Genomic DNA, 18,570 nt, shown 5'->3' with positions numbered 1-18,570 from the left:
ATAGCTCTTCTGGAGCTTCACTTAATCACTTAAGTGATTGCCTTGGTTTTTTCCAGTTACTTATCCGATGTGTTGGTCAAACTAAACTAGATTTAATTTAAATATGTTCTTTCTTTAAAGGGATAGTACACTCAAAAATGAAAATATTTACTCACCCTCATGCAATACCAGATATGTATGACTCTTCTGCTGAGCACAAAGATATTTAAAACAATATTTCAGCTCTCTAGAACCTCACGATGCAAGTGAATGGATACCAAAATTGTGAAGCTCCAAAAGCACATGAAGACAACATGAAAGTAATACAAATGTTTCCAGTGGTTCAATCTATACCGTCAGAAGCTAGATTATTGGGGTGTGTGTGTAAGAAAAATCAATATTTAAGAATGTTTTTATTTCCAATCTCCGCTTTCGCATTTAGTTATTAGTGATTCGCATTCTTTGTGCATATCGCCACCTACTGGGCAGGGAGGAGAATTTATAGTAAAAAGAACTTAAATATTTATGTTTCTCACCCACACCTATCATATCACTTCTGATGTAGATTTAACCACTGGATTCAAATTGATTGCTTTTATGCTGCCTTTATGTGCTTTTTGAAGCTTTAATATTTTAGGAGTCATTCTCATGCACTGTAGAACCTACAGAAATGATATATTCTTCTAAACATCTTAATTGTGTGTTCTACAGAATAAAGAAAGCCATACACATCTGGGATAACATGAGGGTGAGTAAATTATAAGAGAATTTACATTTGGGGTGAACTTTTCATTTAGCAAGGAAAAAACTCTTTAAAAAAAACTATATCGCTGGTAAGTCATGATTAATGAAATCACTGCAGATGCATAGATAAGATCTAACTACATAGAATATTAATACAATAAATGTGGCTAGCAAATAATAAAAAAAAACCTACTTAAGATAAATGTATAAGGCCAAGCGGTAAAGAGAACCAGCTTTTGTAAATACGACGTGGAACATATAAAGATAGGCCCTTCACAAAAAGTGGGGCGGGCAACACAATTTCAAGCCATGACATCACGTTTCTTGCCTAGTGCTTTAACCTAAACACGGGAAGGGAGACGGATGGGAAGAGACAACGATAAAACCTCTGACCGACGGCTGGGAAAACAGATAAACATGTATACACGCTGCGAATTAAAAAATACAGTAGTGGGTATTTCTTAGCAATATTTATCGGGGATATTTTCACACCTTCTGAAGTAACACAAGGATCGCGCGAGGTAAATATCCCTTTTCCCTGCTATCGCGCACACAGTTCGGTGTTTAAGTGTCGAAAGTAAGCTGAATTTGCTAAATGTTTCATACCATGCAAATAGCTGTAGTTGTTGTGTAATTAAATGTTAATGTAAGAAGGTAAAGGGAAATAGGGGGGACATTAGCCATCCGGCTATCTGGGACACCGGTGGGGTTGTAGACTGAGGATGCTTGTGATATTCTGCTTTGCTCAGAGACATTGTACTTGGCTCTTAAAATCATGAGCTCTGCACAATAGAGTGGTTTTGAGAAGGTTATATTTTGCTTGTTGTCGATTTATCCTAACATTGAGGGCAGTGCACTAAAAATAACAATAATCCGTCCTTGTTCTAAGCCTTTACATAGTGATGAGTAGAAACCAGTGCAAATTGTTTCATGTAGTTAGAGGTGTAGCCCTTTTTCTTTCTAAAGCATAGCATAGCAAACGTCTGTTTATGGCCTCAAATTTTGACAACCCTCAACTTTTGTGTTTACTTTATGTGGACGCAGACTGCATTGTAAAACTGCTAATTTTGGCACATTTCATTCTGCATGAGACCCTAAAACAGCAACTAATTCAAGAGTAATTGAGGGTAAAAGCATGCCCCCATCCCCTCCCCTTTAATATTTCACAGATGTTTTTCACATTTGCAGTCACGTGTACAAAACCATGTTAAGATTATTTTTTATTTTTTTATAGCCTTCAATTCCCCTAGATTTTTCATTTTCAGACTGTGCTGAAGAGATGTTCTTACGTAGTGCATTTGGAATGTTGATGTCTAAACAAACCATTGCACACTACATGAAATAATGGCCCCAAAATAGCTGACAGCAATTGAAAGCGAGATAAACTCCAAATGGCCACAAAGAACATTACAGGCTGCTGGGGGGGGGGCTTGCTCACAGTTTAATGATAGTCACAGTTATGTGGTAATTTTGCAAACTGCTCTCATGATCAAAACATTATCTTGCTATAGCTTTTGATCTATTTGCATACCCGGGGGACATACATTGTCCTTAATGGCAGTCAGATGACACAGGCAGGATCACATTATTGCAGATCCCTAAACACTTGGTTGTATTCAAGATGTTTTATGCTGCGGTTTTCCTTTGCCATTTCTCTCATGTGATGTGCGAAATGCGAAAATGTTTGAGTAGGGGAAATTTATCTATTTTTGTAAACATATTTAATCAGGATATGTTGTTTATTTATATATATAAGCAATATCACACAAGCAAGAGTGCAATATGGCCCTACTGTGATCCGGCCATAGGTAATTACAGCAATGCTGATTTAAGGCCATATAGCACAATTGCGAGTGTTATGTTGATTATATACAAAACAGTTCAATGAACAAGCAGATGTGGAAAAACTGAGTATGCATAAAAAACGTATTTGTGCATGCCCTCATTAGTAATTAAAACATTTAACTTTAGAACTAGTTTCATGGCTTGGGCTGTTTCTATCAAGTTATTGGAGAAACAATTGTGTGTGTGTGTGAGTGTTTGTGAGAGAGAGAGAGAGAGAGAGAGAGAGAGAGAGAGAGAGAGAGAGAGAGAGAGAGTGTGTGTGTGTGTGTGTGTGAGAGAGAGAGAGAGAGAGAGAGAGAGAGAGAGAGAGAGAGAGAGAGAGAGAGAGAGAGAGAGAGTGTGTGTGAGTAAGAGCATGTGCGATCACCTGTTGCCACTCCCAAGCAGAGATGCCTTAGTGTGTTAGTCAGCTTCCTGAAGATAATGTAATTTTTATCAAATTGATCTTATATTCTCAGTGGAAAAGCAGACATCCAAGTGGGGGTATTCCTCCCTATTTTGTGGTAGCTGGTGCATAAGAGTCATTCTCTATAGAAACCGCAATCACCTCATTTTTAACAGTATGTCCTCTCCAATGTGGAAACTCCAGTAAGAGATAAGAGTTTGTGTAATTAATCAGTCTGATGGGTCTCCCAGCTGTGATGCACCTTAATGCTGAAGTTCTTAGTTTAAAGCTGTTGAAGTCTATTTGCTAGCTTTAGTAGTAATATGAGCTGTAGTAATAATATGAGTGCTGATGAATGAAAACACTGACTAACGCTGACTCACTTCACGTCACCTAACTGGCTCATATTACACACAAAAATGGTCGTTTGCCACAACCTGCTGGCTAAAATATGTAATGTCAAAAAATGTAATGTAAAGAGACACATATAGCTCTTAACACATCTGCACTGCTCTAACACTTTAGTTTAGAATGGCACTTACTCAAGCAGAGTGATACAAACAGTGAAGTGTCGGAGTGCTGATGGTGTGAGACCATCAGTACTCATTGATCGTCTCTCGTCCAATCAGATTCGAGGACCAGAACTAACTGTTGTGTATATGTGTATGTGTATGTGTGTGTGTGTGTGTGTGTGTGTGTGTGTGTGTGTGTGTATATATATATATATATATATACATATATATATATATATATATATATTATTAATATTAGGGATGCACCGATATGGAGTTTCTGGGCCTGTACGATAACCAATATAAACAAAACTCTATACTTTAACCTGGAACTGCTAGCTCATGTTTTTGGCACCATTCTGAGTAAGCTCTAGAGACTGTTGTGTGTGAAAATCACAGGAGATCAGCAGTTACAGAAATACTCAAACCAGCCCGCCTGGCACCACTAATCATCCATGCAATTATCTAATCAGCCAATCGTGTGGCACAGTGCATTAAATCATATAGATACAGGTCAGGAGCTTCAGTTAATGTTCACATCAACCATCAGAATGGGGGGAGGGGGGGGGATTTTGATCTCTGTGATTTGGACCATGGCATGATTGTTGGTGCTAGATGAGTTGGTTTGAGTATTTCTGTAACTGCTGATCTCTTGAGATTTTCACGCACAACAACTTTTTTTAATTGCATCTGTTAATGTGTTACTTTTAACAGCTCTAATACTTTATATATATATATATTGCTTCAAGACCGATTCTGGACATGCCAATGTGGGTGTATCTTTGCTTAGAGAGTACACACACATGCATGTACCGGGTTCTCCTTGGCACTTTGTGTGAGCCAGATTTTCTAGTTGGTCTTCTTCACTGTGCCTTGCCATTACAGTCCCATATCTTTTGACAAAAAACTGACTGGTGACAGTTGTATTTATTTATTTTTTTGTCTCTGCGAAAAATGTAATATGTTGAAATTAGTGACCTAATGTTTAAATGTGAAATTTCAGTGATTAGTACCACATTCACCTATGTGAAGCATAAACTATATACATTTTGTAATGACATGTACAGAAATGAATAACACTGCACTAATCAAGGGAACAAATTGAATTGAATTGATTTGCTGTGCAGGAGTTCCACTCTAGTTGGAGTTCCTGTATACTGTCCAAAGCAGCCAAATAATTACTGTTGTTTCCATGTGTGTGTATTTTTAAAAGATACTATCAGTCACTGCACTGAAATGTATTTCAACACATTACAACTCCCACATGGCCTGAAGTTGTTAATCTGCTATGTTGTAGCCGACGAACAGTGTCATTCGGTGTTTTTACAGGTTGAGGATCATGATGTTATTTCATGGACTGGAGCCCAGAATGGTTAGGGGAGATTGTGCTGGCCACCTGATCCTAGTACAAGACAGAAAAGCAGATCGGCTGCTGTCACAAAGCAGAGGCACATGAGTCACATAAAAACAAAACCCCTGTGAAACATCTGATAAAGGCATGAAATCACAGTGCTGTGGGAAAATGTTGAACTGATATCTTTTAGATTTTGCCCCCTTCTCTAATGTTTGTTGTTGAAAAGGTTTATGTCTCTTGATTGTTATTTTGCAGCATTAAGGAACCAAAACAGAAAGTAAGGAAGTGGACCCTTCCTTAAATTAAAATGTGAAAGTTTTCTGGCCATTTTTATTTATTTGTACACGTTGTTGAGGAGTTTCAGGAAATTGTTAAAGTTAGACAGGACTAAATAGAACAAAACACAGGTGATTTAATATTTAAACATTTGCTGAGAAAACCCCAAATTAATATGTCTTTAGAAGTCAATTTACTGATCTCTGTACGATTCCGTCGCTGCTTTAATGTTTGTTGTTAAAAGGTCTCAGTCTTGCTCTGCACAGCTTTAAAACAAATACAAAAAGTAGGGAAGTGATCCCTTTCTTAAATTTAAATTTGAAACACTGGACATGTTCTTGCATTGAAAAAAGCTACACGGAGTAACGAAATGGAACAAAATTCCAGTCTTGCAAGACATGTTTTTAGTTGAACTGTCATTAACTTGAGATGGTCTTGTGTAGTGACGGGGACTCAACTCAAAGAGACGATTCCTCGACTCTGACTCATGCTATAATGAATTATGCTGATACAGAAATTAATTTTACAAACAGGACGTTGTGATTGTCTTGAGACAATAGTTCAGTTTTTAAAAGCTGAACTATTTTAACTTAACACTGTGTTGTTAAAATGCAACGCTCATTATGTAAAACGTTGAAAAGAAGCAAGACTCATTGCAGTAGTCAAAAACAGCCATCAAGTGCATGTCTACATAGAAAAAATATTTAAAAACAGCACAGATGGATGCAAGAACGTGTCCTGTGTGAACAGCCCTTCATCCCCACTGCATTCGGTCATCTAAATATGGTTCTCTGAACAATTAGGTCTGAGGCATGAAATTGGACCTTTGGCAGTGCCTGCTTGGCTCTGTTCTCCGGGCAGCCTGATTGAGGCCCAGTAGTCTTGCATTAGTGTGAGAAAATGGAAGGTGTCATTATAGCAGCATCTTTTTTTGTCAACATAAAAGTCTGACAAGTGTACTGATTGGTCACTTTTGGCACAAAGCATCTTTAAACTCCCTCCAGACACACAGGCTTTTATTTTACATTTACATTTATGCATTTGGCAGACGCTTTTATTCAAAGCGACTTACAGAGCCCTTCTTACAGGGACAATCCCCCTGGAGCAACCTGGAGTTAAGTGCCTTGCTCAAGGACACAATGGTGGTGGCTGTGGGGATTGAACCAGCATCCTTCTGATTACCAGTTTACCAGTTATGTGGTTTAGACCACTACACCACCACCACTCTCAAAAAAAACATTTTACCCATGCTGTGTTAGGTTGCAGTTTCCCCTCTGTTACCATGGATTGGGGGATCATATAAGCATGTAAATATAAAAAATCTAAATAATATAAACTTATCAATTACTTTGATGCTTAAATTATATGCTGAATCCAGAGGAATTGGCTGCCCCATCCCCAAGACATTACTGCTGTTTATACAAACACTGCAGAAATTTGGGCAAAAGCAATTACGCTTCCAGTGTTCCACTCCTCCAGTCTTTGTTTCATTTTGGGGTCCACCATCCATACAGGCAAATTGAGGAATTTGCACATCCATTATATACAGTTGAAGTTTACATACACCGTAACCAAATATATTTAAACTCAGTTTTTCACAATTCCTGACATTTAATCATTGTAAAATTTCCCTGTCTTAGGTCAGTTAGGATCACTATTTTATTTTAAGGATATATGTATATATATTAGGGCTGTCAATCGATTAAAATTGTTAATCGAATTAATTACATGGTATCCCGATTAATTAATCGTGATTAATCGCATATACAAATATTTGCTGAGAAAGCCCCTCATATAACAATAATTCAATATATAATGATTATACATATATATCAATATATAATTATGCATTGTTATCTTTAGATATTAAAAAATTATATATATATTTATAAATAAAAAATATTCAGATAATTAAAATGCATTATATTCTTAATCATTGATAAGACAATACAAAAAGCGGCTTTAGAAAACAACGTATTGTTTACTACCATATTATTGATCATAAGTCAGTCATTGGCATACAGTTCACAGCAATTTCACAAGAGAATTTGTAAATCAGTACAAAACGTTTACATCTAGAGCCAAGAGGTATATTAAAACAAACAACAACAAAAAGGAAAATAAATAAACAGTTTAATAAAAATATCAAATTATTTACATATTTCAATACACTTAACAGCTTTCTTGTTACTAAAATTGGAAATTGTTCTTAGGTGTTGCTGAACCTCTGAATTAAAAATAAAATCTAATTGTTTATAACCACCATACTTACATTTATATATACAAAAATTTGCCAACAAAAGCAGAACATTAATCAAATAATATTCCTTATGAAGAGACATGTCATGGCTAAAAAAATAATAACAGCTGGGAATAATATGATCTCTAACAATCTTGCAGAAATCAGACCAAAAACAGGTCGAGTAGGAACAACTCCAAAATAAATGAAAAAATGTTTCCTCCTGCAGATCACAAAATGTACAGAATATATCGACATCACAATTAAATCTCTCTACAAGAAAATAATTAGTGAGGTAGTACTTATAAATACGTTTGAAGGAAATTTCTTAGATTTTATTAGTGATTAAATATTTATGGGTAATTTCCAAATTTTGCACCATCTCAATCCAGCGTCTGACATGCTTGTGTAGCATCTCGGGTGCGTTGCATCATAAACATAAAATGTTTAGTTCACTGTTTCAAGTTAAATATAGTTTAATACTCAATCTTTAAACACATCTTGAAATCCCTTAGTTCGCATTTGCGCTCCATCAAGCGTTTTGAGCGCAAGAATGTAACGCATGTTTGTGTTCTTCTGCCTACTGAAGTGTTTTCTTCACTGTATAAACTGCACGTTGCTCATACTGCTGAAATTTCACTTACTGCCCTCTGGAGTAAACCGGTGGTACTACAAGCTTGCATTTCTCAAGACTCTTCCTTATTATGGTCCGGGGTGGGGCCATTGCGATTAAATGCGTTAATTTTTTTAACACGTTATTTTTTTGTAAAATTAATCGCACTGAATTAACGTGTTAAATCGACAGCCCTAATATATGTGTGTGTGTGTGTGTATTACAAACTCAAACAAATGAATTGCATGATATGCCAATTGAACAACAATTTAACATAATAATAATATTATTATTAGAAAAGGCCCAAAATGAAGGTAGTTATAAAATCATTGTGTTACAAATGGTGGCTTTAGAAGTCCATATGTTTTTTTGTTGTATTTCCATAAAAATGCACATACGACTATAACTTGCATACAATCCAGAGCAATCCATTTTTCAATCTAGTTGTCGGTCTGTCTCGGCCCAATGTAGACTTAGAGGCCTTTCACACAGAACACGTTATTATATTCCATCTGCTCTATTTTTTAATTGTTGGTCTTTGTACACATGTATCAGGTGGAATTTTATCCATTGCATTTCACAGTTTTTCAGCATCTTGCACCATGAGTGCCACGTTGCTAAGATTCCATGTCAAGTCACAGTCACAATGTAGACTGTATTTAACACATTTGTGTATATATTACTGTGGGGTTGTCTCCCTTACATTCCTATTACCTAGCTTTTGCGTTGAGCACTGCCGATTAAAGAACATGTCAGTGGAGACCTAGTGAGAGAAATGCACCTTTGCAAAATATGTGGATTTATTTTGCTTCACATTCCCACTGCAGAAAAACTTAGGGCAAACATTTGCTTTGGTTTCTCACAGTGTGCCAGTCTTCAGCTGCAACAAACATTAAATTCATACTTTTACTCAACGGAAATATGCTTTGGAATGTGGCCTTAATCAATTCAAGAAAACCAGGTCAATGGCACATCCTGTTTGGGGAGAGAGGGGATAAATGTCCATGATTTGGCTGGGCAGAAATGGGAGTCAAACAAACCTCATCATGAATGGTTTAGAGTGGGGCATTTGTACAGCGACATACATTTGATATGGCAGGGGTCCCTTTGGTCTGGCACAAAGAGTCTACAGTCAGGGTCCCCTTTGAAAAGCCACACCATCATCCTGTTTGAAAGAGGGGAAAAATGGCCTCATGTGCTTTCATTTTCCTTCTTTTTTTCCTCTTGAAATGAAAGCGCTGGTGGTTTGGGACCCTGTGACCTTTAGCCCGTTAATTACGGCAAACTCTTCCCCTAAGAGGCTTGCCAAAGCTGATGTATGTTATGTTTATGTTAAATACGCAACCTTCCCTGCTCAAGGGTCTTCTTTTAAAACACTCGCACTATCAATCTGTTCTATAAGAAGTGGTGGCAGTCCGTTATCATGGTATTGTTTTTGGGTGGTAGACTTCATATGTTTAGTCCAGACAGATGCAGAGGATTAACCAGAGGACGGATGGGAACTGCACATTTGCAGCATATCCGCAGAATACATTAATACGGCTTAAATGTGATTTCTTGCATTTCTGAGTGGAATGTGGCCACATGATGCAGAACAAAAGAGGCTAGGTAGGGAGCTATAATAGCTGTGGTCGCACTGGTCCAGCTGGAAGTTGCCAGAGGGCATTTGCTTTGAGCCACGATGCCTAATGTCCAGATGTTTAGTGGCAGTGTCCATGTTCACTGGTTCTGCAGTCTGCTGAAAGCCAGGCTTCACTGCACTTTACTGCAGTGCCAGCATAGGGACACCAGCTTAGCCAGCACAGCTCACATGCCAGCCTTTAAACCAAGCATACAGCTCACTGTTTTACTATGGAAAGCTGCTTATTTTACAGTGGAAGAGAATTTTTCCAGGTTGGTTATATGTTTGGCTCATTTTATTGTTTATCATTGGATTTTTTTTCCCTCTCCCTTTGTGAGTTTAGCCAATACAGTAGTCAGTGTTACATTTATTCAAGGTGGTAACCATAGCTACAAGATTATTCAGTGTAGGATTTACCAGATGTCCTTGTCCGGTAGACAAACCATTTACGTGTGCAACCTCCAAGTCAAATTTGCTTTGTCAAGCAGTTTATTTTAATTTTTTGTAGCATGTTTTTGCTGTTCATACGTGGTATATTTGGAGTCTAAAGGATTACTGTTCACACATAATCAAGGAGGAAGAGCACATCAACTTAAGGATGAGTAGGATAAATACATAGGGCCCTATGATTTCTGTGCTGTGGAAAACACAGATGGAATCGCAGAATCCAGTCATAAAAATGGGTTTAAAAGAATGTTCTGGGTTCAGTACAAGTTAAGCTCAATTGAAAAAATTAATTTAGACTCGTCCCTCCTTTTCTTTAAAAAAAGCAAAAATCAAGGTTACAGTGAGGCATTTACAAAGAAAGCGAATGTGGCAAATGTTTTTATAAAAGCACTTGCATTAATTCTAATAACTTTTATATGAATAATTTGTAGCTGTAAAGTTGTTTAATTCATAATTTTTACAGTCATTTTAGGGCTGTAGTGTTTCTTGACATCGTCACGGTAACATTTTAAAATTGGCTATAACTTGACACAGAAAAGGTTTGTAAGTGATTTTAACATATTGCTTATGTCTTGTGGCCATTCTTTTAAAAAGTATTTTAAAGTTTATGGATTGGCCCCATTCTCTTCCACTGAATGAGTGCCTCATTGTAACTCCAGATATTTGCTTTTTTTAAAGGAAAGGAGGGACGAGTCTAAATAAATTTTTGTGGTAATCAACATTATGCCACAAACGCTGTCAATTGAGCTCAACTTGTATTGAACCTAGAATATTCCTTTAACTATAAAACGCAGAATGTCACGGAATTTGACATATTTGGGATGAAATTAATGTATTAATGCACAATGAATCAAATTAAAATCTTGATATGTCCTAGTTTGATTAAACCACAAAAGGCCTAACCCTAAATGGCAATATAAAATTTCCATTTAACTAGACACATGAAAAAAATTTTTTCCATAAAATGTAATGTTCAATGTAGTAGTAATGGTAATAATGATGATGATAATAATAATAATAATTATTTCATTATATTTAAGCAATATCTCAAGCGAGAGTTTCATCACTGCTTTCATTAATACTGTGATGGTCTACTGTGCAGCTCTGTATTTGACCCAAATAATAAAAATAATTATTGCTCTTGTATATGACACTCCACACTCCCCGTGGTGCAGAAAACAGGAGTAGGGTCAGTTTAGCACAGTGGCATACAGCCCCTCCCTTTCCCCCAGACTAGAGTCACATTTCTAAAAGGTGGATCAGCCCCTCCACCTCAAATCGAGTTCAGCACATTACCGCCCATTAAGCTGTCTCACTCTCAATGGGGGCTTTTTTGCCATGAGCCTGATTTATTCCTTTAATCCTGAGTCACCCAAATGCTTTGTCATTGACCAACTGCTGGCAAAAGAAGTGGACCAACGCTTGCAAATGTCTCAAGGTTTCTGTTGGATGTTCTTTGCTAATATATTTCTTATTTGTTTTGTTTGTAGGTAGTTGACTCATTAGGTGTCCATGGATTGAATTTTTATTTTTATGGTAAAATGTACATGAATAAATGAGTAAAAGTGTGTTTAGGTGCTGTAACTGGTTCAGATTTTTTAATCACCTTTTTTCCTTCACTAGTTCATCTGAAATGATTATTTTGTGTGAATTTTGATTGAACACTGAATGCATAATAATTATAAAAGAACTGCAAAATTCTGTTTACAATATTTTAATATCGCTTTCATAAAGAGAATAGCATGCACACTGCAGGACATGTGAACTTTGCAAAAGTATTTCTTGTCATCTATATACCATGCAATAGATGTGTGCACTGTAATTTAATTATAATAACATTCTTATCGAGTTTTTCATCTTCTCCCCCACAGAATCCAGGTTTACACAATCAGCTCTATCAAATTTGTTGTAGTTATGTAATATTTTCTATGTACCGGATATTGCCCAGTCAGGTTGAATCAACAGTTTCAGAAATGTTATTGCATGCATTACTTACTTTTGAGGTTTTCTAATTGGGTTAAATGTCCAGCTGGTTTGAAGATTTAGTTCAGCAGAATTGTTACAAGCATGTTAATGTCACTTGGCACCTGGGGCTTACAAATGCTTTCAAGTGTGCTCCAGTTTGCATGTCATTGCTGAGTAGTGAATTGGTAACACATTGGCAGCATGAGAGAAATGACAACATCCAACAAAAAGATTCTACTCTAAATTCCTGACATTTTACTAAATTGCAGGGTTATTATATTTTACAGTTATTATTATTATTTGTCATTTTATTTTCAATTTGTCCTATACAATCTGGTTTCATTTTTGGTACCTATGACTTAGTTTTAGTTTGGTTCTAGTTTTTTCAGTGTTTTCTAGTTTCTAGTATATTTCGATTTTACTTTAGTTTTATAGTTTCATTTAAAAGGGTTTAAAAGCATTACGATTATCAGGGCATTCTAGTGTTATCGCTAGCTAGTTATTTTCTTGTTTAAAGAGTGCAGGTTGTAAAGTTTTTCTAAAACTTAAATTAATTTGTGGTCATTTTTATTTTATTTTGGTTTGTTTTAGGATCATGAAAATGTATTTCAGTTTACTTTCAGTTTGTCCAAATGTTTTTACTTTAGTAACCAAAAATGTTTTCTATTATTGACACAGTGTCACAGTGCCTCCCATTGTGGATCTGGATTATTGTGTAATAATGTAAGTCTATCCTTCTTGGTGTATAGAGGTGAAAATGGACTTTAAAAGATCACAAAGGCCCTTTGTCTATAATGCTCTCATCCCTTGACTGTTGACTCCATGACAACATGTTACCCCCTTGCATTTGGGCCATTTCATCCAATTTGGTAGTCTCATGTGAAGATGTTAACATCGCTGAGATGGAATTTCACCTACAGGCATGCACATATATGAATTGGTGTCTGGCAAGGAAATGATCATTCATAGTCTGGGGCAAAGTCTTTTGTTTTGGTTAGCTACTTGGCCTTGTAGACCAGCCCTGTAGCCATAATGCTGAAATATTAAGATAAGATTTTAGTGCTTACAAGAATTGTGCTCTCCTGCTGGCAAAGGGATGGTCTTTTAATTAGGGCAGGAATGGATTGTGGTAGAGTAATTAACTTTTGGTGTGGCGGGAGTCAAAAACTGTGTCAAATTCTTAGTGTGCCCAGTACAGTTTAGTGACTTATAGTCCTATTGCTGCTGATTAAATGTGTGTGTGTGTATATATATATATATATATATATATATATATATATATATATATACACACACACACACACACGCACGCGCGCGGCTTAATGTGGTAATTTTAACGCATGTGCGTGAACAGATCGGATAACAAACGTCATAGGATGGAGCCCATGCAACAAGTCAACAAAGCACAAAGAATTCAACATTTCTGAAAATACAGTGAGGAAAATATCATATACTATAAGCTATACCATTAATACACACCTATGTAAAATATAGTCCCTCACATTCCTGTATATGCGCTTGTACATTGTGGGAATCTCGAGATTTATGTAAGAGGGAAACCCTCTTTTTGCAAATTGCAGCGCAATTCTAGTGCACGCTGTAATAGAAAGTTAAGGAAACAAACACGGGAACAACTCTGGACTATCTGGAAATAAAGCTAAGCTACATAGGATAAAATAGCAATTCCCCATCTTGGGAAAATTATGTTGCTGTAGAGAAAGCTACTTCCTGACCGAGCCGCCACGTGTATACAGAAGTAGAGTATGCCACTTATACAGTGCATGGAAACAGGAATGCTACTTTCTCACAATAAGCCACTTTCTCGCAATAAGCTGCTCTCTGGTGTCCATGTAAACGGAATAATGAATTCAAGACACATAAAGTGGCTAATGGTGCGTTGGCATCATGTCGGAATAACCGTAATTATGAGATTCCAACTTTTCCTGTCTTTTAAGGACTCATAAGTACAAGTTGGAAACAGACTTGACAATCAAATTTGAAATAAGTTGATGTAAAAGGAACCAAAATGGCAGTGGCCTTAACAGTTATGAAATGGCATTTTATTGTAGCTAACATTATCTGGTGCTCTTTCTTTGTTCTTCAACCTTTTGCAAGAAAATTGAGGTGAATTAATGTAGGGATAAATTATTTTAGCCGCACATGTATCCATTTTGGTCTTCTGAATGTTGCCATAGAAACCACTTGCACAGAGTTGAATCTCCCAAGTTTTTCCAATAAAATGTTAACCCCGCATTATAGTAAATAGGCCATGCAGATGTATAGAATGCCAAGGTATCTGCAGTTGCAATCCAAACAGTGCAAGTCTTATAAAGTAGTCCGATCCTCTTAGAAAGGAAGCTTCTGCTACTTGAGATGGGCTGAGTTGCCTGGGTAACTCCCATTTCTCTCCTGTACTTGTTCGGATATGCTTTTCTGTCCTCATCTTTGTTTGGGGTGCGGTGTTTTCCTTTTTGAAATATAACCCCCTCTTTTTTATGGCCTCTCCAGCAGTTGTAGGGTTAATGTTTAGCTGCAGCCATTGGAGGAGGGAAAGACACTCAGTGGAGAGAGGTGGGGGGCTGGCCCACAGCTGTTGTAGTAGGCTGGGTCTATTGGGGTAGGATGCCTGCCTCACACTCCCTTGAACAATGGGAGGACATGGAGGCCACTGCAGTCGGTATAGACAGTTTCCTTACAGCTGCCTAAGGACAGCCACCCCAGCTCCAAAGTAAAGGGAGAAAGATTTCTGTGCTTGCAAGGGACGAACGATCACTGAAAATTCACCCTTTTCATGAGGGTTTCTTTGTGGCATTTTCAGATCCTGCTCCTGTGTCTCGCATTTTCCTTGCATGGGTTGCACTTAAATGCCTGGGATGCTTTGACTGGAATTAAAGGTAATTTTATGCATAGCTGTTCGCAACACTATTTTTCAGCTAAGTCTGAATCCTGTCTGTATATATCACACTGTTTTTCAGTGACTTGTTTTAGCAATCAATTTGTCAGTAGTATTTTTCGTGATCCGTTGGAAATGAATCTCAGATGTGGCTTAGTATTATAAGTATGCATTTATCCCTTGGCAGACAGTTTGCACAAATCTATAGAATCTGTTGCATTTGTATTTTATCTATACTTGCGTTCCATTACTATGCTGCAATAATACACATTCCTTAAATACACGTTTTAAAATGTGCAAGTCAGTATCTCTCGGACATTAATTTCAAGCAAACACTTTCCTTAAAGGACCCAAACAAGTTTTCATTGTTGTGTAAAGCAGGGGCTAATGTCATTTTTAAATAGACTGAAGTCTTAGATTTCATTAGAGAAGCAGTTGCATATTAAAGTGAAAAGAAAAAAAAATCAGTTTGAATTGGATCAGAGACAACATGGCTTACACCTTTTGTTTTGGTAGCTCATGCTGCAGTCAGGGCCATGAAAATGGAGATTTCATCTAAACATAGCCCACATAGATGCACAACTCCAAAAGGAACAACAATAATGCATGAGTCTGCAGATGGCTGCACGCTAACTTTGCTGCAAGCTACTGAGTAACATGGCTTACCTTTCATGTTTTGAGCAAAATGGAGGTCTAGAGAGTCAAGGAAAATTTGGGGCCTTGCTGTCAGAGTGTCACTGACGCAGCAGTCTGAGCCAGTGGATAAAATTATCTTTAAAGCACATAGAAACTTGAAATAGAAATCTTAACTTGGGCTTTATAAACCTACATTATTAAAGATTTTATATATTTAATGCCACATTAAGGAAAAAAAGTTGCCTTGCATACTTCAGAGACTGTCTTTATCCCCAGAATAATTTACTTCAAAGGGAAAAATTAATGCCCTTTGGGACTTGGTGGAAGGTCTGTTTGTTTACTTTTCTTTAGGTTGTGGCATCATCTGTTTTAATTCGCTATAACTCCATTATTCAATGCATTTGAGGAGTGCCTATTTTCTCTCTAAGCATGAGTGATAATAGTATCAGGTCGTAAATCATAGGAATAGATCAATAATAGGATTATGAAGGTGTATGAGGGCTCTGTGCACATTGTGCTGGGTGTGAATAATCAGAGACTGTCCCAGTGGATGGGGATTGGCTGCTTCTTAATAACTCCTCAAGTGTGGGGGATGTAGGCAGTGCTCCCAGCACATTTTGGGATCCCAGAGAGCCCTACTTCTGTTTGATTGCCTTCACTCTGGCTTTATTCCACCCCTCTTAAGCCATACAGGGCCTCAGTTCCCCTTTTTATCTACAGTCTTTACTAAATCCTTATTTGCATTATTTAAGATATCATTCTTGACTGTATGAGGCTCTCCACCAAAAAAATTAAAATTAGCACCAAATCCATGTCAGCCATTCATTAATTCCTTCATTCATGGTTTATCGGTGACTGAAACCAGAGAAGCTTGTAAAAGAAACATAGATTTGCAGACACCAACACAAAGGACCTGCAAAATCTAGCCTACTAAATGTCTTTGGAGAATATAACACAGTGGAACGATGTTTGTCAAGAATTGGCTGGCACCGGATTGGCTGTCGACTTGAAAATGTTTGCCCCTATGTATCCATTACCCTGATTAAAATGCTTTTACCTTTCAGCCATCCATTTTGTATCTGCAATTAGTGTAAGTGTATAAATTACAGACATTCATAAGAAGGCATGTGAAAGTCATTAGGTATTTTCTCTTGGTCCTGAAGCCCTGATGTCCTGATATATTGTGATACAATAATTTTTAGGGCTGTCGATTTTACGCGTTAATTCAGTGAGATTTAATTTTACAAAAAATAACGCATTAAAAAATGCCCAGGGACCATAAAAAGGAAGATTCCTGAGAAATGCAAGCTTGCAGTACCACCAGTTTACTCCAGAGGGCAGTAAGTGAAATTTCAGCTGTATGAGCAACGCAGAGTTTATACAGTGAAGAAAACACTTCAGTAGGCAGAAGAACACAAACATACGTTACATTCTTGCGTATATATATATATATATATATATATATATAATTTTTAAATATTTAAAGATAACTATGTATAATTATATATTGATAGAAATATGTATAATCATTATATATTGAGTTATTGTTTTATGAGGGGCTTTCTCAGCAAATATTTGTATATGCGATTAATCGCAATTTAATTAATCGGGACACCATGTAATTAATTCGATTCAAAATGTTAATCAATTGACAGCCCAAATTATTTTTTTATGGTAAGGGGAGTTCTTTGGTACAATGCAAAACGGTGGCAACAGTGCTATGATAAATGCACCAAAGTTTAATAAACAGTTCAATTTGTTAATAATAATTTATGAAGAAGACAATACTTCCACCAAGTTATATAGTTAATTATCCTAACTGTAGGCTATTTGTGATTGCCAAACAACGTAGAGGCTTGGCACATTTATACAGCATGTGTGGTCACAGGTATGAGTTTAGTCATTTTACAATGGCTTGGAATGCAGCTCATTCAATCAGAATTTAGAGTTGGAACTATCTATTTTACATCTATAAAAAATTGGCACCCTATATCTTTTAAAAACTTACTAACTACTTCATAATTCTCCAGGAGTTATCTCTTTTAAACAAATAGACTCTGTGTGCCATCTCCTCTAAATCATTTGTCCAAGTTTGCCTGCCTTTAGAGAACCGTAGTCTGTTTCCTCCACATTGTCAGATATGAGAGGTCATTGACTGTTTGAGATATCCAGCAAAAGAGACAGTGGCCTCTGGTGTCTGACTCTGCTATGCTTTGCGAGAATCTCGTCTGCAGAGCAAAGCTTTGATTTCTTGTCTTTGTCCCATTCAGTAGACTTCTCTCCTCTGGGTATCATACCAAGCCGGTGACTCAGAAGGATGGGAGAATTTAGGTCTTACTAGGCCTCTGTGTTCTAATGTACAACACTAACAGTAGTCTCAGAAGCTAAGCCTCAATAAATGCACTGCTCATAGACAAATGACTTTGGGGCCCTGTTTAGGGAATGCAACAGTGCTTTATTGCTATGTTTACTATGCAGCATATCCACGGATTAGGGGGTAGCATTGTGGTTGAGCGCTGCCAAGAATCTTATTTACATGGGTACTCATTTGCCTCTTTTTGCTTGCCACTGAAATCAGCTCCACATCAAAATACTAGGCTAGATACAGCAGGGCCGTAACTACCATAGAATCCCCTGCAAAACTTAATTGAAAATTGATCAAAGGAAAAAAATTATCCTGGATGCATAAATGGAACAATGTTTTGATAGTACAACAGAGCCACAGTGTTTACATTTTTGGAGGAGTCAACCTACAAATGGAAGACTTATTGGCTGTTTAGATTGAACATGTGCCTCTGTTGAGAAAAACTAGATGCATTGCAACAAGTAAAATGGAACACAGGTGTCTCGAAATGAATTTTTAGGTTTTATGTTTTTTACTTAACGCAGTGACCATAAATGCAGCACTCCTGCGTGAGATGCTGAAAAAACAGCAATTAAAAACCAGCGCAGGCAGATGCAAAACGTGTTCTTTGTGAATGCTCTCTTATAGTTGTCTCTACATATAAAGCTGGGATAGGATATAGTAGTTTGAATGTGGAATAAATTGTGCTCTTCAGTG

At 37.0% G+C, this 18,570-nt stretch overlaps 1 protein-coding gene across 2 annotated transcripts in view; it reads left to right on the top strand.

Annotated features, from left to right (window-relative positions):
* The first annotated feature begins 1,077 nt into the window (after nt 1-1,077).
* The window catches only part of LOC127619277 (nck-associated protein 5-like), a 37,095-nt gene continuing 19,602 nt past the window's right edge, over nt 1,078-18,570 (top strand). The window contains exons 1-2 of one of the 2 annotated variants that reach the window (XM_052092134.1): nt 1,078-1,244; nt 14,799-14,874. The gene's annotated coding sequence lies outside the window, so the exon portion shown is untranslated. The remainder of the gene's footprint in view (nt 1,245-14,798; nt 14,875-18,570) is intronic. The other variant, XM_052092133.1, reaches the window with a different exon arrangement.

The sequence above is a fragment of the Xyrauchen texanus genome, chromosome 25, assembly GCF_025860055.1.
Source record: "Xyrauchen texanus isolate HMW12.3.18 chromosome 25, RBS_HiC_50CHRs, whole genome shotgun sequence".
Lineage (NCBI taxonomy): Eukaryota > Metazoa > Chordata > Actinopteri > Cypriniformes > Catostomidae > Xyrauchen > Xyrauchen texanus.
The sequence above is the reverse complement of the archived record's forward strand: the minus strand, read 5'-3'. Positions and strand labels throughout refer to the sequence as shown.